Source organism: Pelodiscus sinensis, chromosome 20 (assembly GCF_049634645.1).
Source record: "Pelodiscus sinensis isolate JC-2024 chromosome 20, ASM4963464v1, whole genome shotgun sequence".
Taxonomy (NCBI): Eukaryota; Metazoa; Chordata; order Testudines; family Trionychidae; genus Pelodiscus; species Pelodiscus sinensis.
In genome coordinates this window covers 7,750,028-7,776,015 of record NC_134730.1, presented here as the reverse complement: position 1 = coordinate 7,776,015, position 25,988 = coordinate 7,750,028, and the positions used below count along the sequence as shown (strand labels likewise).

General features: G+C 42.9%; 1 protein-coding gene across 4 annotated transcripts in view; it reads right to left on the bottom strand.

The window, feature by feature from the left end:
* Positions 1-25,709, bottom strand: part of TNRC6C (trinucleotide repeat containing adaptor 6C) — a 344,243-nt gene extending 318,534 nt beyond the window's left edge. The window contains exons 1-2 of one of the 4 annotated variants that reach the window (XM_075903557.1): positions 24,726-25,708; positions 24,505-24,555 (exon numbers count right to left, since the gene is read on the bottom strand). The gene's annotated coding sequence lies outside the window, so the exon portion shown is untranslated. Of the gene's footprint in view, positions 1-24,504 lie in introns of all 4 variants that reach the window. The other 3 variants (XM_075903558.1, XM_014573581.3, XM_075903560.1) reach the window with 3 other exon arrangements.
* Between the last annotated feature and the right edge of the window lie 279 nt (positions 25,710-25,988).

Sequence of the window (25,988 nt, the reverse complement as noted above, 5' to 3'; positions counted from 1 at the left end):
TAAACTGTTCAACAGGGACAGGTGAGCAAAGCCCACATGTAAGTGAAGAACATGGAAAAGGGCAAATTTAGTGCCCATTTATAAAAAGGGAAATGAAAACAACCCAGGAAACGACAGACCAGTTAGTTTAACTTCTGTACCAGGAAAGATAATGGAGCAAGTAATTAAGGAAATATGTAAACACTGGGAAGGTGGCAAGGTGATAGGGAACAGCCAGCATGGATTTATAAAGAACAAATCATGGCAAACCAATCTGATAGCTCTCTGATAGGATAACGAGTCTAGTGGCTAAGGAAGAAGCGGTGGATGTGGTATACCTAGACTTTAGTAAAGGCATTTATATTGTCTCACATTATATTCTTATCAAACTAGGCAAATACAACTTAGATGGGGCTACTATAAGGTGGGCACATAACTGGCTGGATAACCGTACTCAGAGAGTAGTTATTAACAGTTCACAATCCTGCTGGAAAGGTATAACAAGTGGGATTCCGCAGGGGTCTGTTTTGGGACTGGCTTTAATATCTTCATCAATGATTTAGATACTGGCATAGAAAGTACACTTATTAAGTTTGCACATGATACCAAGCTGGGAGGGGTTGCGACTAATCTGAAGGATAGGGTCATAATGCAAAATGATCTGGACAAACGGGAGAAATCATCTGAAATAAACAGGATGAAGTTTAATAAAGACAAATGCAAAGTGCTCCACTTAGGAAGGAATAATCAGTTTCACACATACAGAATGGGAAGAGACTGTCTAGGAAGGAGTACGGCAGAAAGGGATCGAGGGGTGATAGTGGACCACAAGCTGAATACGAGTCAGCAGTGTGATGCTGTTGCCAAAAAAAAAAAAGCAAAAAAACAAAAAAAAAACCAACCATGACTCTGGGATGCATTAACAGGTGTGTTGTGAGCAAAACAAAATAAGTCATTCTTCTGCTCCACTCTGCGCTGGTTAGGCCTCAGTTGGAGTACTGTGTCCAGTTCTGGGCATCACATTTCAAGAAGGATGTGGAGAAATTGGAGAGGGTCCAGAGAAGAGGAATAAGAATGAGGAAAGGTCTAGAGAACATGACCTGTGAAGGAAGGCTGAAAGAACTGGGTTTGTTTAGTTTAGAAAAGAGAAGATTGAGGGGGGGACATGATAGCAGTTTTCAGATATCTAAAAGGGTGTCATAAGGAGGAGGGAGAAAACTTATTCATCTTGGCCTCTGAGGGTAGAACAAGAAGCAATGGGCTTAAACTGCATCAAGGGAGGTTTAGGTTGGACATTAGGAAAAAGTTCCTAACTATTAGGGTAGTCAAACACTGGAATAAATTGCCCAGGGAGGTTGTGGAATCCCCATCTCTGGAGGTATTTAAGAGTAGGTTAGATACGTGTCTATCAGGATGGTCTAGACAGTATTTGGTCCTGCCATGAGGGCAGGGGTCGGGACTCTGACCTTTCGAGGTCCCTTCCAGTCCTAGTAGTCTATGATTCTATGAAATATAAAAACTCTCTGCAAATAAAGCAAAAAATTCTCAGTATACATACGAAGGATGTTAAAATGTGTTTATTTTGGTAAACATGTAACCATTGAAATTTTCAGCAGTTACAAATTTACAGGTGGGGGCGGAAGGGAGACACATATACCACTGCTGCCTCTCTCTCCCACCCCCGCTGCCTCTGATACAGAGGAAGCAGTGTGGAGTGGAAGGGGTTTTCACGTAACCATGTAAGTTACAGTAATGAGCTTAGGCTCATGTGTTATTACCTGTAAACTGTTAACCATCACATCCCTATTATATACAATACCACATTAAAAGGTACTTTTAAGTAACTAGCAGACGCAAAGAGTTTTACTTTATCATCACATACTAATTGACCTGAAAATATAGTTTATTTAAATCCACAACCCTAAAAGCAAAATATTTTTTCATATTGCTCAGGAGTAATCTACTAGAACAGCAAGAAGCGTGACCAGTCAGAACTCAGGTAAATTGAGACCCCTAGACATCTAGATACTCATCTACAAGCTTTAGATATGGCTCCATTAGCCCCCATAAAATATTTCAGTTTAGGTTTCTTATTTATAACTGTCTAAGAGATTAGCAGTGAAAAGTGTTTCAGGCTGGCATCAGATATGCACAACTCACGTAACAGTTCTCGTTTCCAGGATCACCTTCACACCTGAAATCACAGTTTATATTTTAATTGAAGCTAATACGATGAAGCTGTCTCAACAACTTGATACTCAAGCCAGGTCTACACTGTAGCCAAAAGTCGACTTAAGGTCAGCAATTCCAACTACATTTTTTATGTAGATAGATTTGGCATACCTTAAGCCAAGCTTTGGTGCCGTCCTCAGAGGGAGATCAATGGGAGAAATGCTCCTGCTGACTTCCTCTACTTCTTGCGAGGAGTAAGAGCTCCGACATCAACAGGGGCACCTTCAGCATTCGATTTAGCCACTCTGTCCTAAACCCTCTAAATCGTACTCCAGAAAATTGACTACCACAGCATCGATCTTCAGGGAAGCGAAGACATGGCCTCACTCTTCTGGGGAAAGTTTATGCTAAAACAAACTATAAATTAAAATCTAATGGTGCTGCTGCTGCTAGCTACAGTGCAGTCTGGTGCGGTTCTTAAATACATGTAATAAAGAATTTTGTCATCATGCATTTTAAGATTCTGAAGGCTTGTCTACACAGGAAAGTTAATTAGAACAGTTATTCTACAATGCCTGCCCATGTGGACAATTAACCAAAAAAGGGCATCCTTTTTTCAGACTAAATTATTCAACTGGGAAAAGGGACCATCCTCTCTCCTATACATAAAAAAGATTTCCTGCCAGAGGACAGAATGACATCATCCGTGTATATGATGTCATCAAGTCTGAGCATGTATCTGGTTCCTTCCCCATTAACACACCAAGCTGGGGGGGGGGGGGGGGGGGGGGAAGGGGCACTGTAGCCAGACAGCCCCTCCCCCCCGCATCTCATCCTCCTTATTTTGCCTCTCTGAGGTTCCTGAAGCATACAGGACAGAGAAGGAGCGATAAAATCAGCAGAGTCTATGCTGGCTCATCTGATCCTGAGAAGCTGAAAACAGATATGAGGAGAGAGAGAGCGATTAAGGCAATCAGCATAACCATTAAGCTTTGATCTGCTTTGATGCGAGATCAGGATATGCGGGTGTTGATTCGAACACACAGTCCCTGGAAGAGGAATTTCCCACTGAGAAAAGAATGCCCAGTACTTCCAATTTAGTTATCTCTCTTACAAGTGTAAATTAAGTTCATAACTCCCTTGTAAGAACTGGTCTCACAAAAGACAGACCAGCACCATTTGGCATGACAGACTAGAAAGAGAAATACGTGACCCCATGAGTATAAAGTTGGTACAGCAGCACACACTCTTTTGAGTGTCATTCTACCCTCTACCTGCTGGTCGGGTTAGGTGTTTGACCTCCCGAGGTTCTATGGGGATGCCCACCTCGTATTTTCGTCTTTCCTAGGAATTGAGGGACCGGCCCTGGCCTGACATGCTGGAGTCGAGAGCCACTGAAGGGGGTAAAAATTGTACCTGGATATGGTCCTCTGTCTTAAGTGTACACATAGAAAGAGTAAGCTGTTACTTGGTACCATTATTTCTATTTTTCTATCTTTATCTTCTTTGTAACCATTTTTAAGATCTATATTTTGCTAGTAGTTAAGAAATTGAGCAATAGCCATTGTAACCATATGATTTATAAGCTTCCTCAATAAACCTGTAACTGTTTAAGCTTTAACCTGACTCCTTCAGTTGCTGTAACAGAACCAGGCACAATTTAAAAGAACTTCAGCCGGTCTCAAGGGACAGATATAGGGAGAGCTTGGGCGTTTGGATTTGTGTCACACCCAGGTGGCAGAAATCACTGGGGCACTTCTCAGCCTTCCCCAAGGCTGCCCGCTGCGAAGGAATCACAGATTCTAGCAGCTAAAATCTGAAGTGTAATAAGCTCTTCCTGTACACTTATTGGGGCGCCCGTCAACCTCTTCCAGGTTGCCCACTGCAAGGGACCCCGGTCTCAGCAGTTGAAGTCTCGGGTGTATAGCACATACACACTGCCCTGACCGTCGGCTGACAGGCACGCGAGAGATCAGTCACATTCCCCAACCCACTCTGAGAACTCTTTCCCCAGCACCATGAATGGGTGCTTAACACCTCTGTGGTACCTCTCCTGTTCCGCAGATGGGGCTGCCCAACAATAGACCTGTTTGCAACACCTTACGATACCAAATGTTTTTCACCAGAGGGGGCATCAGGAGAGGATTTCTCGGGAGTGTATTCCTTGTTCCATAGAAACACAAGCTTTGTTATACTTTTCCTCTGATACCATTCAGAAGATCAGGACAGATGAGGCCAGGATCATACTAATAGCCCTCGCCTGGCCGAGACAGCTATGGTATCCTTTCCTAATCAGGATGTCTGTTCATACTCCAATCACAATCTCATCACTCCGGGTTGGTGTTCACAGACCTCCCCAAGCTGCACCTAACAGCATGGCTCCTCCATGGCTCTTGCATTCAGAACTAGAATTTTCAGAGAGCATACACACAATCTTCATCCATAGCTGCAAGGATTCCACCTGTGCATCTTGCATCTACAAATGGAACTGCTTCTCAACATAGCATACCTTGAAGGTCAGGACCTGATATCGGTAGTCCAGTCATTCATCCTGGACTACCTCCTTAGTCTCAAACAATCATCACTTATTCCATCAGAGTACACCTAGCAGCCATCACAGCCTTCCACCACAAAATTGAGGGATGGTCCATATTTGTACACCTAGCAACCAAAAGGCTGCTCCTTCTCTACCCAGATGTCTCACAGCCCTACCCTCATGGGACTCTGGTTATTGCTACAGGCCCTAACCAGGCCACCCTTTGAGCCTCTTGCCACCTGCTCATTTTCGCACCTCTTCATTAAAGTTGCTTTTCTGACTGCTGTCACATCCATTCATCATGTGGGAGATAGCTGCACTCATGGCCGATCCACCCATCACAATATTCCATAAGTATTCTTGCATACACCTGAAATACTTACCAAAGGTCGCATCCTCTTTCCACATAAATGAAACAGTAAACTTACCGGTGTTTTTCCCGAAGCCTCACGCAAATGCATTTGAAGCTTTCATGCACACCCTCAATGTTAGACAACATTAGCATTTTACCTTTAAAGGACTAAGATCTTCAGGAAAACCCCTCACCCCTTGTGGCACTTGCCAAGCAGGTAAAAGTCAAGCCATATTGAAACAAAGACTATCCAAATGGATCAGACACTGTATCAGACTATGCTACACTCTGAAGGGTGTACAACCACCATTATGTTTAACAGCTCATTCCACTAGAGCTGTCTCTTTGTCCACTATCAGAGGGGTAACCGTGTTAGTCTAAATCTGCATAAACAACGAGAAGTCCTGTGGCACCTTACAGACTAACAGATGTATTGGAGCATAAGCTTTCGTGGGCAAAGACTCATTTCATCAGATGCATGTAATTCCAGATGCAGGTATAAATATACAGGCACATGAAAAGAAGGGAGTACCAATCGAGAGGAAGGCCAGAGATAACAAGGTCAATTCAATCAGGGAGGATGTGGCCCACTTCTAGCAGCTGATTTGGAGGTGTGAACACCGAGAAGAGAAACTGCTTTTGTAGTTGGCTAGCCATTCACAGTCTTTGTTCAATCCTAAATTGATCATGTCGAATTTGCAAATGAATTGTAGCTTTGCAGTTTCTCTTTGGAGTCTGTTTTTAAGTTGCAGGGTGGCTACTTTTAAATCTGTTACTGTGTGTCGAGGGAGACTGAAGTGCTCTTCTATGGGTTTTTGTATGTTACCGTTCCTGATATCTGATTTGTGTCTGTTTATTCTTTTACATAGGGTCTGTCCAGTTTGGCCAATGTATATGGCAGAGGGGCATTGCTAACTCATCATGGCATACTACATTGGTAGGAGTGAAGGTGAATGAGCCCATGATGGTCTGGCTGATGTGGTTAGGTCTTGTGATGGGTAGGCAGAGTTGGCACCGAGGCTTGTTGCAGGGATTGGTTCCTGAGTTAGAGTGGTGTGGGATATAGTTGCCGGTGAGAATTTGCTTCATATTGGCAGGCTGTCTATAGAAGAGGACTGGCCTGCCCCCCAAGGTCTAGGAGAGTGAGGAAGATCATTATCCAGGATGGGTTGTAGATCACTGATGATGTGTTGGAGAGCTTTTTGCTGGGGACTGTAGGTGATGGTCAGTGGTATTCTGTTATTTTCTTTGTTGGGCCTGTCTTGTACCCAGAGGCTTTTGGTTATCCGTCTGGCTCTGTCAAACTGTTTTCTCACATCCTCCGGCAGGTATTGTTGTTTTAAGAATGCTTGATGAAGATCTTGTAGGTGTTTGGCTGAGGGGTTGGAGCACATGTTCCAGGGGGGTTGTACCTTAGTGCTTGGCTGAAGACAATGGGTAGTGTGGTGTGTCCGGGATGGAAGCTGGAGGCATGTAGGTAAGCACAGAGGTCAATAGGTTTTCGGCATAGGGTGGTGTTTGTGACATCACTTATTTGCACTGTAGTGTCCAGGAAGTGGATCTCTTGTGTAGACTGGTCCAGGCTAAGATTGATGGTGGAGTGGAAACTGTTGAAATCACGGTGGAATTCTTCCAGCGCCCCCTTCCCTTGGTTGCAGATGATGGTGGACAAGAGCTGAGGAAACGCTGTTCCAGGTCAGCCATAAAAATGTTGGCATATTGAGGGGCCATGCGGGTACCCATAGCAGTGCCACTGGTTTGAAGTGGTGGGTGAGGATAATGTCACAGAGCTCAGCCACCAGTTGTGCCGTGGCATCATCAGGGATGCTGTTCCTGGCAGCTTGTATTCCATCTACAAGTGGGATGTTGGTGTCGAGAGCCTCTACAGCCATGGTGGCTAGGATAGTGTTTTCTGGAAGATCACCAATGCACTGTAGTTCTCAGGAAGTCAGTGGTGTCTCAAAGGTAGCTGGGAGTGATTGTGGCATAGGGTCTGAGTAGAAAGTCCACATATCCAGACCATCCTGCAGTGAGAGTGCCAATGCCCAAGATGATGGGACATCCAGAATTTCCAAGTTTATGGAACTTGGGTAGTAGATACAATAATCCTGATTGGGGCTCTAGGGGTGTGTCTGTGTAGATTTATTCCTGTGCTTTTGTAGGGAGTGTCTTAAGCAGATGGTGTAGTTTGTGTACTCCTCAGTGGGATCAAAGGATAGTGGCCTATAGAATGTGGTATTGGAAAGTTTTCTGGCAGACTCCTTTTGGTAGTCTGACCTATTCATGACAACAGCACCTCCTTTATCAGCCTCCTTGATTATAATGTCAGTTGTTTCTGAGGCTGTGGATGGCATTGCATTCTGTATGGATGAGGTAATGGGGCAAGCGATGATGCTCTGCCACAATTTCTGCCTGTGCACATCGGCGGAAGCATTCTATGTATAGGTCCAGTGTGTCATTTTGACCGTCATGAGGCATCCATGCAGAAGTCTTCTTGCACTGTTGGTCAGAGGGTATCTGTGTCAGTGCACTGTTCAGTATTGTGTTGAAAGTATTCCTAGAGTCAGAGACAGAGAAAGTAGGCTTCCAGAGCACCGCAGAACTGTATCATGTTTGTAGGGGTGGTAGGGCAAAAAAAGAGTCCCTGAGATAGCCCGGCAAAAGAATCTGCCCTGAGTGTGAAAGTTGGATAGAAAGACAATATTGCTAGGTGAGTTAAGGGTACCACTATTGTGGCCCCTTGTGGCAAGTAGGAGTTTAGATAGCTTACAGTCCTTTTTCCTTTGTAGAGAAGTGAAGTGTGCAGTGTAAATTTCCTGTCTTGTTTTAGTAAAGTCCAGCTATATGGAAGTTTGTGTGGAAGGTTGGTTTTTTATGAAGGTCTCCAGATTTGAGAGCTCTTTTTTGCCCCTTTTCCTGTTTGCTGTACAGGATGTTGTTGCACACTGTGATGCCTCCTATAAGAACTCCAAGGGCTCCAATTAGGCCATTTAACTGGATGTGATAGAGAGGCTGCATCCAAGGGTTTCTGTACCATGAGGGACCTGTGAGCCCCAAAGATCATAGCGTGCTTTGTAATATTGCACTGGAAGTCTACGGTGTGGAAAGAAAGAGGCCTATGTGCCCTCTTCATTGTCAATTGAGAAAAGTGACAGGGCTGGGGATACTGCTTGTGACTTCGTGGGTTTAGGCGATATGTTGATGCCGAAAACAGAGACTGCAGAGCAGATGTTACAGCTAGGTCTGTGTGCCACATGCAAGGCAACGGTGCCACAAGTATCGGTGCTAGCATCTCCAATGTTAGAATATGCGGTTCTGACAGAGTGGTCAATACCAACGGGAGACAGCGCTGGTAAGTCAGCGGCACCAAAGATGAGATTGGTGCCAACACCCTGGTCAGCACCACGTCATTGGTGCTTTCGGTGCCGTGGACTTCATGAGTGCTGTCAGAACGGTCAGTGCTGTCAGGCACGTCATCATGCCATCAGCTTAGATGCAAAAGTCTTCGTCAGCTTTGTGGTGCAGATGTCGTCGGGTGCAGTGGTCTTTGCGGGCATCAGTTTAGGATGATGTTTGGATGCTTTGGGATTGGCACCTGAGCCACAGGCTGTGCTGTGGTGCTTGAGGTACCAGGGGTGCCATGAGCACTGACACATGCTGACCTCAACTTTGCAGGGGACCATTTCTTAGCAGGTAGTGAGGAGCTCCTCTTCTTGGGCACCTTCTAGCCAGTAAATGTAACATGAAGAACAAGAACCATCTAGATCCGAGAAGAATGCTGAAAACTGCTGAGCTCTGTCTCAGGCAGAGGATGGTTGAGAAGGAACTGGAGGACTTGGGCCACGCATGTGCGGTACCAACTAGCACAGCATGTGCTGTTGGCGCCACGCATGCACAGTCCTTGCAGGGACTGCTTGAAAAACTCTTATCCAGGAGCCAGAACAGCACCAAGACAAGACGTAGAGCATCCACAAGGACATCTCTTGAAGAACAAGCATTTACACACTACTATTTAGTAAGCTATATTGTGTTAGTTTAACTAACACTAATAACCAAAGCTATCACTCAATTCAATGCCCCCTCTATTGCTGCAGCAGCAGAAGAAGCAGAAGAAGCAGAAGAAGCAGAAGCAGAAGCAGAAGCAGAAGCAGAAGCAGAAGCAGAAGCAGAAGCAGAAGCAGAAGCAGAAGCAGAAGCAGAAGCAGAAGCAGAAGAATTGCAGGATGAGCCTCTCTAAACCAGGACTCTCTAGTCCGGCAACATCCATGGACCAGCAACACAATGGATATTCTTTAACCAGAGTGTTGCAATGAAGGGATGGAGGCAGGAGCCCTGTGCGGCCCGGAAGCCCAAGCGGGCTAACTACGGGGGAGTTGGCGGGGGTCAACAGCTGGGAGTCCTGTGGGAGTCCATCCAGGACAGCAGCAGGGCAAACAAACAAGAGTGTCAGTGACCTCTTGGAGGGAAGCAGGCTTGCCACAGCGGACCCACGACCTGGGGATTACAGTGGATGAGAGTCAACAGTGTGCTCTTGTAGTTAAGGAGGCTAATGCATATTGGGGTGCATTAGGAGCATTGCCAGCAGATCTAGGGAAGTGATTATTCCCCTTCATTTGACATTGGTGAGGCCACAGAGTACTGTTTCCAATTATGGGCCTCCCCCCATTACCGAAAGGATGTGGACCTATTGGATAGAAGGCAACAAAAATGATTAAGGGGCTAGAGCACATGATTTACAAGGAGAGGCTGAGCGTCTTGGCCTTATTTCATCTATAGAAGGGAAGAGTGAAAAGATTTGATAGCAGCCTTCAAGTAGCTGAAGGGAGTTTCCCAAGAGGGTGGAAAGAAGCTGTTCTCAGTATAGGCTGGAACTGGCTGAACCAGCACCATCAAGACCTAACCAGAGTCGAACGAGAAAGTTTGCCATACCAGGGGGAGGTCTCCTGCCACTGGCTCCCAAGCCCATCGCCTGCTGCTGGCAGGCTGCCCCCCAGCAGGCATCCTGCCTCATCCTCCCCCACACCCAACCTAGCAGGGCTGCTTGCCCACCTGTCTGGGATGATTTAGTTGGGATTGGTCCTGCTTTGGATAGAGGACTGGACTCGATGACCTTCTGAGGTCTCTTCCAGCCCTATGATTCTATGTTGTATTGGTGACCCAGACACACTGATGCCATTGAGCAAGGTGTGTGTCAAAGAAGGGCAGGTTATAAGAAATAAAGATAATATGATCATGAATATCTACAACACTTTAAAAAAAAAGAGCATTTTACAAATATAGATTATTATACAAGTACTCAATGAAAACCTTGAACATTTGAATTTACAGAAAAATTATTAGTTATTGTTGGGATTAGCAAAACTAGAGTATTGTTATTGCAATAGATAAATCACTGAAATGTTTAAGCATTTTTGCCACTTTTTTCTATTTACATTTTCACACTTGTAGGGATACTACAGAGATCAGACAATGGATTTAACTCCATTTGGAATTGGGTTTTGAGAAGATAGATTAACAATTAAAACAAAAATCAACATTGCATATCAAAATATACTTAGTAAAAATATCTTTACATGACATTAAAATTCTCAAGCAGCATTTTTCTCAATTTGCCTCTATAAATCTCTATTGATGGATTTTGACGGTTGGTGAATGCAGAGTGAAATCAATGTTTACCAACATGTGCCAATAAAAATGTCATCATTCCATGTTTAAATACTGTGTATCTTTAAGCACTTGCTTGGCAGTAGCCTCAGATCGCTTTTAAAAAAAAAAAGAGATGAAAACTATAGAAACTAAAAACATAAAAATTCAGCCACGTGGTATGGAAAATATACATAGCTAAGAACAAAGGGGACCTCCAATGGAAAAAGAACTACTCTGTTCAATTAAAAGTTCAGCCTCATTTAAGCCTCTCCATCAAATTGTAATATTCTAGCAGTTTTTATTGTAAGTACGTTTACAAACAGCACAAATGAAATAGGTAGCAAGTTTAAAAAACAAAAAGTACATGATCTATGCTAATGTTTTAGCTGTAAGCCTTATCTTTCGTTAAACAAAATAGAGAACAAAAAAGTTTCAAAATGTTCCATGTGCTGGGAAGATTTGGAATACAATAAGCACTCACTTCCTTCCCACAATTAAACTTGCAAAAAACATAACCGCCACTCTCCAATGAATTAAATTACTTCTTTTGTAAATTCAGGTGCCTTTTTTATGTTTTTCAAACACTATTCTAGTTAAATGCACTGTGAATATGGAATTCAATTTATCAAGGGGATGAAAAGAAGAATTTAAGCAAGACCCAAGTGAACTAATCCAGAGTCACAAAAAAATGTCAGGGGTCCTGGGATACTCAGCAGGAGGTTAAACTTCAAATATCTAAAGGAAGAACACCTATAAGCTCTATTATGAACTGTTTTAAAAGCTCTAGTGGACATATCCGAAACCTTAAACGGCAAACCAAGAAGCATTTTCTTCTAATTATAACTTACTGGCCTCTTCAAGTTTTATGAACGAAGTTAGTGCACAAGTTGAAACTTTGTGCTCAAGATTTGTTTTGGTAGTCTTAAAAAGATCAAGAACACTGAAGTGACAAAGGAATTTGCTTCATTCAAGTTTCTGCAAGCAATTCTCCATCCTTAGCTGAAATGCTATTTTGAAATTGCTACAACAGTGCTAGAGATGTTTACTGGACCAACTTGAGTTAGTGAAAGACAAGTTTAAGAGATACACAGAAAGAAAGATGATTTCACAAGCATCAACAAAAGAATAAGTCTGTACAACCGCATTAAGGTCATCAAGCCTGACAAATTTTTTAAAAGGTCAGTTATGAGAGAAAATAGTGCAATAATATATTTGGGAACTAAGCAAGCAAAAATTATACAAATTATGAACATACAAGTATGGTAGATGGATCCTTTTCACATATCAGGCTTATAGCCACCAGAATGATCCATCTCTCTGGGTTTTCTTGAAAATTTTCTGGGTATCAAATAGGGACATTGACTATTCAGTTAACTGACAGATGACTAATCACATTAATTCTTAGCAGCTAGTTAACTACTCTATAGACCCAAGGTGTGGGGCCCGCAGCCAATGCAATACGGCTGAACTCCTAGTGAGCCCCCTGCTACCTCGCGCTGCTGCTTCTCAGAAATAGAGGCAGCAGCATGCAGGGGAGGGGTACACAACACTGCAGAGACAGAGCTTGGAGGTAAGGATGTTAAATTGCAGTTATCTGGCTAATCATGTAGTCAGTACAATTTGTATTGACTACACGATTAGTCAATAAAGGCCTCTCTGCACAGCCGCAGCAGGGGTAGCTCCAGGAGCTGGCTCAAGTTGGGATTGAGCAGTCCCGGTTCATGTTGGCTCTGCATTTTAAATGTGGTAAGAGCCACCGGGCTCTTACTACATTCAAAATACAGAGGCGCAGCATCCTGGACCAGTGTGAACCAGGACTGTTTGGTCCCAGCTCACACTGATTCCAGAAGCCCCTGTTCACAGCCAACCCAGGCCACTGAACAGGGGCTGCTGCTGGAGCAGCCTCTGCCCACAGGGAACCTCGGCCTACCTTGGGAAGAGGCTGCTTCACAGTAGCCTCTCCTATCCACCCGCTGCTGCCTCTGATAGAGACAGTGGGGGAAGGAGGAGCTCACTAGATTGGCTCCTTAAACAGCATATACATTACTACTGGTTTTAAATACTTTTAACAAATACTATCAAACTACGCTAAACAGTTTTATTTTCAGTATTAAAACTTGTTTTTGTGTTTCTGCAGATGAGATAAAGCAGCCAAAATACTAGCACAAATGCTTAAAAACAGGTTCCCTGCAGCACTGTCTCCACAATGCCACCTCCTCTCCCGCCCCCACCCCCCCTGCAGCTGCCATATTAGAGGCAACACTACAGGGGCTGGGGCAGGGGAGGCTGTCGCAAAGCATTCCCTTTTCACAGCTGGCCCAGGGACCTCCCACGTGGACAGAAGCTACTGGACCCATCACAAGCCAGGACCGAGCAATCCTGGCTCAGTCCCAGCTCGCATCTGGTCCAGTAGCTACCTCCGCTATGGCTCTGCAGGTTAAATGTAGTAAGTGCCACGTGGCAGGCAGCCTGGCTCTTACTACATGTAAACAGCAGAACTGCAGCAGGGGTCAGAGGGAGGCGGAGGCAGGAGGAGAAGGAAAGTGTAACTCCCTAAGGCTTCCTCCCTTATCAACCAATCATGTAGTTGACAGAAATTTTATTGACTACACGATTAGCTTTTTAACATCCCTAGCACAAACCATTATGACAGCAACCCTGAACTCAGTCTAATAATTAATATATGATTTTTTTTTAGATATGTATGATAAGTGTTAGAAAATATAAATTGGCAGTTAAATCACCATCTACAAAGCACTTCATAAATGTATGGCCTCTATTACTTTCATTTCAAGTTAAGTTACCAAAAAACAGGAGAAGTCTACTTAAGTGAACAATTACATTTTGCACCAACTATTCCTTTATTCTGAAATCAAGTGGCACTATGGTTGAAAACCAATCTATGTACTAGTGATCAATGGCAGCGGTTCCCCAGCTGCTAACAAGCCCTGGTCCTTACAAGGTGAGCGCCACCACACACACTAGAATTCTCCTCTCTGGTGAGTGGCACTACAGACTGCCCTAGTGTCCCGAGGTCGGAGCCAGGCAGCCTCACCACAACGTTGCTTCCAGCTCTGGCGGCAGCCACACAACCCAGACAGTAGGGCTGCCTGGCAGACAGCTGCCCCCATGTCCTTTCTGTTGTGGGCAGCATGTTCGGGATCAGGAAGTGGAGCATTCATGGCCATGAGCATCCCAGCCTTTATAAATATTACCAAGGAAAGATCAGGTTAGAGCAGGGGTGGGCAATTTTGGAAGGGGGGGCCACTTCACAAGTTTCATAAGTGGCCACGGGCTGACCCGGAAAGGGCAGGTCCTCGGGCAGAAGGGGAGGGATTGAGAGCTACCTTGCTCGGAGCTTCGCTTAGCCTGGGGTCCATGTCTCTTGACTTCGGCCAATGGTAGGGACTTGAAGTACATGGGAGGGTGCCGGGGCTAGCCTCCTCCCAGAGCTTAGAATTCACAGAATGGCTGGCAGCTCCTGGCCCCGCTGCTAACCTGTTACCTGACAGCCACCCGGCAGGCACAAGTCTTTTGAATAGAAGTAGTTGAAAGGGCTCACGCTTCCCAGAAAGCTCCCAGGCAACAGGCCAGTGTGACAGAGCTGGGAGCCCTTTCATTTGCTTCTGTAAGGGCTTGCACCTGACGGGTGGCTTCCAGCTGCCTAGAAAGCGCAAGCCCTTTAAATAGAAGCCACTGAAAAGGGCTTGCACATATCTGGTTCCCAGGCAATGCGCTAGGGCAGGGATTAGCAACCTTTCAGAGGTGGAGTGCCGAGATTTGACTTCTTCACCTCTATGTATGGGTCTGAGTGTTGATGACACTTTTTAAAGTCAATAATAGTCCGACTTACAGCAGCTTCATTAATAAAAGAAAGATGCAGAGCTTACCTAAGTACCGGGATCAGCAACCTTTCAGAAGTGGTATACTGACATTTAATTTATTCAGGGGTCTGTGTTCCAGGAGAAGGAGGGAGGATGGGAGGCAAGGACAGGCTGAGTATGGTGTCCTTATTTTCTGAACCAGCTGCAGCTAGTGAAAACCGTTTAATTTAAATTATAAGACAGAGTAAGTGTTTTAACTTTCTCGTTAGTTTATCAAACTACTTTATTTAAAATAAAGTAAAATATAATGTCCAATACAAAAGGTTTAAATGTTTTCTTTATTTATGACAGAGGTGGTAAACCCTTTTTGGGTCGGGGGTCACTGACCCACAGGAAAAATAAATAAATAAATAAAAATCAGTGGGGGACAACAAGTGAGAAGCAAAAAGCTCCTCCAAAAGCCCCCAACGCTCACTGACGAAGCTCAAACGGCTAACAATTTGAACTAAAAACAGTTTAAGACAAACTCATCTTTTTATATATTGTACAACTACCTTAAAGTCAGTCAATAAAGCTAAATGGAGTAAATATTTACCTTCACAATCAAGAAGTGAAAAAGTCTCTTATCGGTCACAGGAATTCCACATTAAAACACACAGGAGGAGACACCAAAAAGCCACAAAAATAGAAGCAGCAAACAGAGACTACACAAATAAGAATAAAGGAAGTGGAAAGGAAACAGCAGCCAGAAAGAAAAGTGAAGTTCCTCCTCAGTTGGTATCTACTAGTACTAAGTGTCATGCTCCCCAATGCTTTATGAAAACTGGCTTATGGATATGAATATGCATAACCTCAAATATGACTTCGGCAAAACAAATCATGTAATATCAATTTTACAATTAAAATCTGATGTAACTGTGTATTTTTGTGCATTATTATTTTTCTTTGTGAAATTTGACAAAGTACGAATCTGTTTATACATGTGCTAATGAAGGCCGTTACAATCCGCAGGTACTTAACTCAATACTCAAACCAATGACCTGTGAATGGTGATGTTTGTCCTACAAGCCCAAATTGTGGTTGGTCCTAGAAAGACAGGAGACCATGCCACCTGGTACTGGAAGCCATCTTGAACCGGCCCCCCCCCCCCCCCATGGGGGACAAAGGATACTGAACAAAGGTTTCCTGCCCTGGGGAAAAAGTCTATTCAAGCAACGGGAAACCATCAGCCCTTTGTGTTCATCTGGCCTTAGAAACTGCCTGGCCTGCCCTAAGAGGATATTTGATTAAGAACTCTGAAAAGCCATAGACCCAGGCCACATTGAAGATCAACTCTGACTTAAAGCTTTTTACCTGGGATAAGAACAGCTATTTAGGGTGGGAATTTACATGTAATGAGTTCTGGTGGATTAGAACTACTTGGTGTTTGTTTTCACTTGCAACCATTTAAATCCTACTATTTGTTCTTAATAAAAATCAGTTATTTACACCGATGATAAACAAGTGTTATCTGGGGTGAGGGGGAAGCAACCATGGTGTATTTCTCTCTCATTTTTAAAGTCTGCTCTGTTTATGAGCATTCTCTGTATAAAACTTTTACACAGATTTGAGGGTGGGGGAGAAGAGGTTGGTCCCTTTTGAGGGTTGTGTGTCAAGCCCTTATAGCTTAGCTCTCCCAGAACTGAACTGGTTCTTTGTCTGTGTTGCTCTGTAGGGGGGTGATAACCCCAATTCTGTGCCTTGACTGGGGAGAGACCAGAGCTTCTGGCCCAATAGGACAGGCTGGTGAGGAGCTTCAGAGAGTAGGCATGTTCAGCAAACCAGGAGACAATCCCTAGGGCAGTGGTCTCCAACCTTTTTACACCCAAGATCACTTTTTAAATCTCCGAACAGGCGAAGATCTACCGCCCCACCCCTTTATTGAAGCCCCGCCCCTTTATTGAAGCCCCGCCCTCTCTATTCTCCTCCTGTCCATCATTTGCTATCCCCAGCCCTTACACACTCTGATAAAACAGTTTATTTTTAAATTATGCGATGTATCAAATTAAAATCACGTGTTTATAGTTATGAAATAAATTACCTGTTTTTTATTCATGCTATTTAAATCTAAAATGAAACATTTATAAATTATACATTTTGTGGGGACAGAGATGTACGGCTGGGGGTAGGAGAGAGGGAACAGGGAGCTGGGAGGGCAGAGGACAGGGTTCTGCAGCAGGGGACAGAGTGTCAGTGGGGACAGGTTTCTGAAGCTGGGGACAGGGTGCCAATGGGGACAGGAATAGGGACAGAGTTCTGTGGCTGGGGAGTGGGGGCTGGGGTGTCAGTGGAGGCAGAGACACCCCTGTATCTGCCTCCTCCCAGGATTCCCCCGCCCCCAGAGGGAAACCAGCACACGCCTGCCCCAGGGCCGACCCCCCGGCGCAGGAAAACCCCACGTGCGTGCGCACCTGCCCCAGGGCTGACTCACCCATCCTGTGCGGTGCAGGGAGCCAATGCTCCCTCCCACAGCACACCCGGCAGAGCAGCTAGCGCTACTTCCGGAATCGCCGGAAGTGCCACTAAGCTGCGGGACTTCTGTCCATCCCCGGGAAGCCTATACTACCTCCATTTTCACTGGAGGTAGGTAGTGGGGCTTCTCGGGGGTGGAAGGGTAATGGGGGCGGGGCCGACAGGACGCCTCACGATCGACTGGTTGAGGCCTCGCAATCGACCAGTCGATTGCGATCAACCTGTTGGTGACCACGGCCCTAGGGGATTTATGTGATCTAACCCTTCACACTAGGTATCTACTTTAAAAAAAAATAAGGCCCACAAGCAAGTAGCTTGATGGGAAACCCAACACAAGTCCTATTAATCTGCAGGTGAGATCACAATGAAAAGGTGGATAGCCATCCTAATAGACTACTGCTCTCAGGTTTGAGATTAATAAAATACTATTCTAGTCTATGTTTGCTATCAGCCTATCAATAGTTGTCCAAAAATACATTTTAAACCTTGTAAATGTGTTTTTCCTACAATTTACCAAGTAACTTAAGTACATTTCTCTTTAAATAAGAGCTACATGCATCAGTTTTCTCTCTAAAGATTCCACTTTTTAGTCTATACAAAAACTAGCTGTAGGATACTACATGTTTTTATATGCAAAGAAAGTACCACAGCCTAGTTTACACCTAAAACTTAGGTCAACTTGTGTCACCCAGGGCTATGAAATTCATACCTCTCAGACATACTTAAGCCAATTATCAGCCCTGGCACAGACACTACTACCTTGACAAAATAAGGTCAAATAACTTTAACCAAATAAGGCCATGCTTACACTAGAAGGTTATTTTGAATTTACTAAATTTGACTTCTGGGCCCTAAGGATGTTAAATATTGGTTAACTGAATAGTCGATTAACCTCATTAATTCTTATCGGTTACTCTACTATTCTACAGTGCCCTGGGGTGGGGCCAGCAGCTAATGCACTCCAGCTCCACTCTCAAGGAACTCTATGCCACTCCATGCTGCTGCCTCTGATACAGAAGTGGCAGTACCAGGCAGGAGCTGATCCGCAAGGGAAGCTAGTTTTTAAAACGGGCTCCCCTTGTGGACCGGCTGCCTGTCGCCCTACACTGCTGCCTCTCATACTAAGGCAGCAGTGCAGGGTGGCAACAGCCCCTGTCAGAGGGCTGAGCTCCCAGACCAGGCATGAACTGGAACTGAGCCAGGGTGCCTGCCTGCCTACCTTCTAATACATTTTAAATGCACAGCCATAGAGGGGGAAGTTCCTGGAACGGCCATGAGGCAGGACTCAGTCAGGATGCTGGCCAGCCTGCTTTAAAAAAGTATGGGGGGCTTTTGCTTATCGGTTAATCGACTACACTATTACATCTCTACTGGGCACCCGATTTTACAAACTCAAAGTTCCGTGCCCTCCCTCTGGGGAAGAAACAAATGTAGTCTGAGACAGGCTCCATTAATGTGGCCATGTTACATTGGACTCAGAGCCCCAGCAAGCACTCTGGGGAGTTATGGGAGGCCTCCAGAGGCCAATTAGTTCAAATTAGTGGCACCAGAGCATCCACACTAATACTATTTCAGACTTACAAGTTCCTCATGAAAAGCAGTACAGCGTTAGACTTCCATGGCCCCTTATTTTGGAATAATGGGATTGGAAGTGTGGACGCACTCTTACAAATTTGACCGGGGTGGGAGGTATTTCAGACTAAGGTCCTAGTGTAGACCAGACCTAAGTGTCTACGTCATGGTGCTATAGCAGCACAGCTGCAGTACCATAATAGTACCCTATAGTGCAGACAAGGCCCAAGAGAAATAGTCTTTAATCAACCTTGCAAAAATAAATTCCAAATTCTTTATCAACAAAGAAAAATCTCATTTGGATTTAAATTTCTGACATGAATGTACATTTCACAACACAGGAACAGCAAGCTGCAAATATCTGTATATTAAAATGCATTCCAACTCCACAGACCTCAAAAGACAAACAACAGTGCTGTGCAGACAGCTAGACAATCTGGGCATCCAGCCATAAAACTTTGCTGCTATAGCACAAATAGCTGTTGTCACTCTCCTGAGCTCTCTATGACCATAAACCACAAAAGGAAAGAGCTTTAGAAAGCAGCCTTCATTACCCCCTCAAACTTAATATTTCCTAGGTCTCAATCATCACTACACAGGACTTTACAAAAGTTAAGTTACAAAGCTGACACATCCAGGGTCAAGGTTAATCAACTCAAAATTTTATACTTAGATTCTTAGAACTGTGAATATTGCAAATATTCAGCTATCTACTTGATACAGATCTTTCGATGGATATTAAGTATCGTCAAGAAAACCTTCATAAAGAAAACGGAGATTGTCAGATGAAACATTTTTAGAAAAAGTTAGCATATCAAGAGCATTTCTTGATAAAAACTCAGATTAATACAACCTTAAAATAAATTGAAGTTACACTCAGATTTGAATGCTTATTCAAAAAGAAACTAAGCATGATTTAATAGCAAAACTTAGTCTCCAACTACCATCAACAATTAAGCTAACTTAATTTTGAACAGTGGAATGGCATTAAAGCAATTTAAGTGGTAGAAACATACAAAAGAAAAATAACTTTTAATACATGGTCATATTTATAGCAACTTCCTGAAAACTATAATGTATATTAGTCATATTTTAAGTGTTATACACAAAACATTTCTAAATATGCTTATAGCAAGAGGCTGAACTCTAAAGCATGATTTTCTGACAGACAAGATTTCTAAAGCAAAAACATATATTGCTCTAAGCACTAAATTGGAATTAGTAATGAATTCCTCTATACATTACTATGGCTAGGCAGTTAGTTTTTCACTAAATCAAAGAAGCTATGCAGAGCAAAATTCTTTTAGTAATGCAATTTTATTTGAGAGAACAGCTACAGCACAGCAAACAACGGTCATTTCTACAGCACCTCCGGATTCATTTTCTCTTCTAAAGGTCATTTGTCCTCCTCACTGATATCTTAATACAACTGAAAGCATCCAGCCATTAATTGTTAGAAGACACCAACTGATACAAAATTGGATAGACAGTAGTATCACCAGGCATTAAAGAGATTTCCTTATCATTCATCTCTAATACTAAGGAACCAACAAACTACTACCTGCCACTTACAGGTCAAGAGAAAAATCTGATGGTGCTACCATGATCTTGTAATGTGAATTTTATAAAACCAATAGTACACGTTTGGTATCACCACAGATTGAACAAAATTGAAGTTTTCTTTTTTTCAAATAAGTAGTATGCACATTGTCCACTGTGCATAAATATACTACATTAAGAACAACAGTAGCAGACTAACATATAGGAAATTAACAAGCTACTTTCTCTGACTAAAAAGGGTTGTTGCAGGGCAGGAGGGAGTTGGTTTTGTTTTTTAACTTTAAGTCTGCAGTGTTTGCATAGCCAGTGGTACAGGAACTTTATCTACCAATGCTGTCAACTGAGACACTCCCTTTACTGAAGCAAAAGATTGCTCCAACCCTGACCTCTTCCTTCAGCTTAGTTTGGAAAGGGGCCAGATGACAGCATTTGGAAGAGTGCATTTTTATCACTGCAAGGACAGCTGCCCAGAGGAAATAAATATAATTTAAAGTATTATCCATTCTCACTGTCATCCTTGTTGACTTTTCAGAACTAGAATTGAAAGTATAACATTTCCAGATCACTGTTTTAATAGCTAGATTTCTCATTAATGAAAAAGAGAGTCTGTAATGTTAATAATAGACTTTAGGTGTTTTGAGTATCTTGAATATTCATCTATAAGCAGCTTACAGGGATGGCTATTTTCTCTAAAAGAAAGCAAATAAGGAAATTAATTTGTCTGTATGAAAAGCACAATTTGATTATAATTCTAAGCAACCAAGATTTTCAAAAATTAGACCTCCAAATGCCATGTGTTATTTCTAGATAAAATACAGAGTTTACAAAGCAGTCTAACTGAAATGTCTTAAATTCAATTTACATTTAATATCAAATTATTTCAAGAGATTTAAATAATCTGTAGTTCATGGTGGGAAAAGTTTTAGTCTCACCCTGATATTGAGCTTCACTTTCGTTTCACAACCCATTAAACAACCACATTGTGTCAATACAAACAATCTTCAAATTGAGCCTAGCAATCATGCTTTTCTCAAACTCATCTTAACTACATGGAAGAACTTACCAAGATCATATACATAATTATCAAAATATAAAAACCAAAAGGAAAATAGGAAAATATTTTACTATTTCAACAAAAGGATCATAAATTCCACCAAAAGCATGCTTTAGCTGTTAGGAGTAAGGAAAAATCTTCTCAGAAGATTAGCGAGATCTCTACCTCTTCTTTCCCTCTTCCTAGCAAGTGCCAAGAGGCTTATTGAAAGATGATGTACACATTTCCATTCACACAGCTCAGCAGACAATTATGGAAAGGGGACAAATCCCCTCTAGAAAGTTTGAAAAGGATGGAGCTTTAAATTAGCAAATACTTTCCAAGAAGGAGACCCCCCACCAAAATCAAGCACCCTGCCAGAAATTCCATTGCTCTCCCTTTCCAGCAACTAGGAAACTTTGTTGGGACTAGGTTTCTCACCAGGACAGTGCATGTGGACTAGACTAAAAGTCTTCTCCAGTGTCCTTCAACTCTTCATCTAGCTAATGTGTAGTATTCTGTCTGGTAAGTGGAAAAACAACAAATAGTCTTGCAGGACCTTAAAGACTAACAAAACATGTAGATGGTATTTTGTTATACTTTAAGGTCCTGGAAGACCTTTTCTTACATTTTTCCAGTTACAGACTAACTCTACTACTCCTCGGAAGCTGTCTGGTAAATGTTTGGTTCAATAGCCAAGATACATATCAGACAACCTCCTAATCACAAAAGACTCTCTACAACAAATCTACAGACACCAAGTGAACATGGTAAAGGACCCCATCACCCATTTTACTCATTAATTAAAAATGTTAAGCTGTCCACTTACACATTAACAATATTTGTCAATACATACTCTACTTCTTTGCACAATAACTAGCTATAACTGCAACAATCAAATGTATGCGATAACACCTGAAAAAAAAATTCTGAATAGCAGAGTCATTTTGCATCAACAAATCTGGCTTATGACACTACTTAGATTAGTCTTATTTGTCCAAAGAAACAACTATATCATACTTCTGGCGCCACCCAAAACAGTCTATCATTTATGTTTTAACCTTGCCCTGGAGGGACTGCCTCAAAGCCCTCCTTACCCATTCATTCATTGGCCAATATAACAGTTATTTTTGGGATGCAAGTATCTGTTCATCAGGAACTGAATTGAGACCACTCTCATTTGACAGCTATTCCCACACCTGCCTTGTCTGCCTAACAATGGTCAGACAATCTCATAAATTAGCAGCCTTAACAGAATTTAATGTGATCCCAGAGTGACTAATTTTTCGTCTTTCAAGTTAACTTCAATATTGGATATTTACTTTTTGGAAGCCAAACTGCCTGAATTTAGAAGTTAAGAAACTTGACTATAAAAATATGGATATCCAATAACCGTGTCAACTTTATTTTTTCGTAAAACAGTGGATGTAGGAATACCTACCACCAACCTCAACTATTTATACATAAGTTACCGTTAAGGGGGAAGAGTAACTTTGGAAAGATTTTATAAGAGGTAGGAGATGACAAAGTAATATTACTTGATGAGCAACTTTCAGTAATACTTGTCAGCACACCATTTTGAAATCACAATTCATGGATGAAAGTGGTTGTTCAAATGGAGGCTTATTAGATTTTAAAAATCACAATTATTGGGCAAGGGGAAAAAATTGGGAATTTGAGAAATTATGACAAGTTGTATCCATTACTATCCCACCTAGCACCCCTCACACATTTCTGAGAAAAGCAACAGATACAGAAAAAATTTATCACCCCAGTGATTTCTTAAACAATCCAGTATGATGTACAACAGCAACCAAAAACCAAAGGTTATCTCTGACTGACCTCATAACAAGGAAATATTTAATGTTAAGGATTTTAAAGTCGGTCATTTGAATAACTGTATCCAATAACAGATGCTGTCTTGTTCATTATTCTTAGTACACCAATAGTCATCTTATTTTAAGATATAGAACCAACTAAACCACTATTAGCAGCAATTATTGAGTTTTAACTAGCTTAATTAGTCCAATGGTGAAATTAAGTTTCAGTCTGGATTCCACTGAATATAAAATCAAATTAGTTTAAGATACAAGGAAAAAATATTTCCTCAATTTGTTTATAAGCAAAAATGGCCATGCTGTCTTCAAGAACACAAATCAAAGTTGGAAATTATATAAACTGAATATATGCAGTGCAATATTTTCGACAACAAAAACAAGTCTATATTGAAGCAGAGAATAAAGTTAATCCTAGAACCACATCAAAGTATCACTTAGCTAGATAATGGCACTCCTAAAGAAACTAAATACTGAAATTAAAAATATATAATTTAAGACAACAAAACTATATTAAATTATTTTATGAGGCATAAACTAGTTCATATTCTCATTTGTATATTTCAATGGGTCTCATGACTGGACCTTCTACTAACGTGCAATTACAGAATAAGGGAGGAGATTACCCTTCCACACAAACTTGCAAAATTAAACAAAGAGGATTCAAATACCTTTAATACATTCCCACTGTCTCTTGATATCCAAGGATAAACAACTGAACACTCAACCATAACACCACTGTTTTTGTTCCTGACTGATGCTCTTACTGAAGCTAATAAGAATAATTTGGCTTCATGAAAATATGAAAAAATAAGCTCACATATCTAGTATTCAGAGACTAAATTATGATGGTTACCATAATTTAATTGTATTGAAAAGACAGGGATCTAAAGAGCTCTTGCCATTTAACTGAAGCTGATCAAGTATGACGTTCAAGTTTCACCGACCTGGTTATGATCAAAAGCAGTCCTGGTGACCTCGCTTTATAATAGAGCTAATTATTTTATATTAGTGTACAAACACCACACATCAACTCACAGGTACATTATCAATTATTAAAAAGCAAACTCATAAGGCTCTTCCTGTAAACCTAGAAATGTTTAACTTCTATATATGAGACTTCAATTAAAGTAATACAGGTGACAAAAATTAGGCATGTGTAAAAAAAAGAGTCAGTATATGGAAATACCAAGTTTTTATTTATAAAGGTCTATTTTTCAACAAATATAATTTAGTGTTAAAATATATCTTAAAATAACTTAGAATAGTTTGTGTGGAAGTACCTTACAGTATTTGTTCCAGTGGCCCCATAATAAAAGAAAAATATAAGTACTATTTAAAAACACTATAACTGTTTTTTGAAAAATCCTGCCCTCCACTCCAGAGGGGAAAGTGTGACATGTACTAACGCAATGACTGAACAGGTATTTTTCAGCTCCCACTTCTACTGTTTGCAGATCAATATAAAACAATCACCCCCTTACCGTTTCTTCTTTTCCTTCAGGGGCTCTTTGGCAGCTTTCGACTCAGTCTCTCTGTAATGAAACAAGTGAATATTTCGTCTACCTTGTAGAGGTCTCTCTGACGTGCTTCTTGCTTATTTTAACGCCTTAAAAAAATACCCGTAAATTCACGACTCTGAATACGAAAAAAAAAATTCAATTCCCCCCTCCAACTAAAACAAAAAAACAACTCCCCCCACAACCTGCCACAGAAGAGAAGAAAAACAAGTCGACAAGAAAACAGTATCCAAGCAGAAGAGCAGAGGTTCGGTGTTATCCAGTCCCAGTGCAGGAGAAACAGGTTCAATTCCAAAACAAGCTTTAGCTTTCCAGTGGAGAAAGAAAGGAAGGAAAAGAATGTCCCTAGCTAGACTTTTGCACACGAATTCTTTTTTAAATACACGTTTGCTTTCGAGCAACAACAAAAACCCACGAAATTCACGATGTGAAGCGGATGGGGAGAGTTTATTTTTTGTGTTGATGGATTCTCAGTCCAGATGGAGGAGCATCTGAGTGTTCAAAAAGTGCAAATTAAAAGGAAAAGGGGGATCCCACAAACGAGCTGAAAGAGTCCCCCCTCCAAAAATGGAGCCACAGCCGGGGATCCAAGAGTAGGAACCCAGTGAGGAGGAGGATCCAATGAAGTCTCTCTCGCAAGGGGTCCTACAATGGGGGGCGGGGGTAGAGAAAGAGATCCAGCAGTCTCTCTTGCGGTGCTCCAAGCAGGAGGATCCAGCAGTGTCTCTCTCACAGGGGGATCCAATGGGGCCAGCAGAGCGTCTCACGTAGAATCCCGAGGAGAGGGACGATCCAGCGGGCTCTGCCGCAGAGACTCTCAGTGGGGCACAGGGGGTTCCCAGGAGTCTCGCGCCCCGGGGGGGGCAGGAGGCTGAAGGAGGCAGCAAAGTCTCCCAGGGGCTGCTGCAGCGCCTCTCAGGCAGTGTCTCTCTGCGGCGGAGGAGCTGGGCTGCAGCGTCTCGCGCGCGTTCTCTCTAGCAGGCAGGCGGCGCCGGCCCCCCGCTCTTCCTAGCTGCAGCCGCCGCCGTCGCCGTCCTCAGGAGCAGAGCTGCTGCCACCGCGGCCATTTTGTTGCTAACTGACAAGAACCCCACCAGGCAGCGCGAGAGCAAAGAGAGGCCCCCCCCTCCCCTCTCTGACCTCAAACAGGAAGCCTCGGCGTTACCCCCCTCTGATCACGTGACGGGGGAAGACAAACTGCGGCATGCAAATCAATTGGGTGGCAGAGCCAATCAGCGCCGCGACTCAGTGTCTGGTTGCTCTCCTCCTAGCGCGCGAGTGGGCCCGGTCTTCCCCCGCCTCTCGCACGGGCCGGGCGCGTCCATCTTGGCCAGTCCGCTCTGCGCGGGAAGGCTCGCGGCTCTCGCCCGCGCACCTGGGCACCTCTCGCACTGCACGTGCCAGATGCGCCCGCGCGGAGGGGGCTTCGAATGCGGCACCGACCTAAC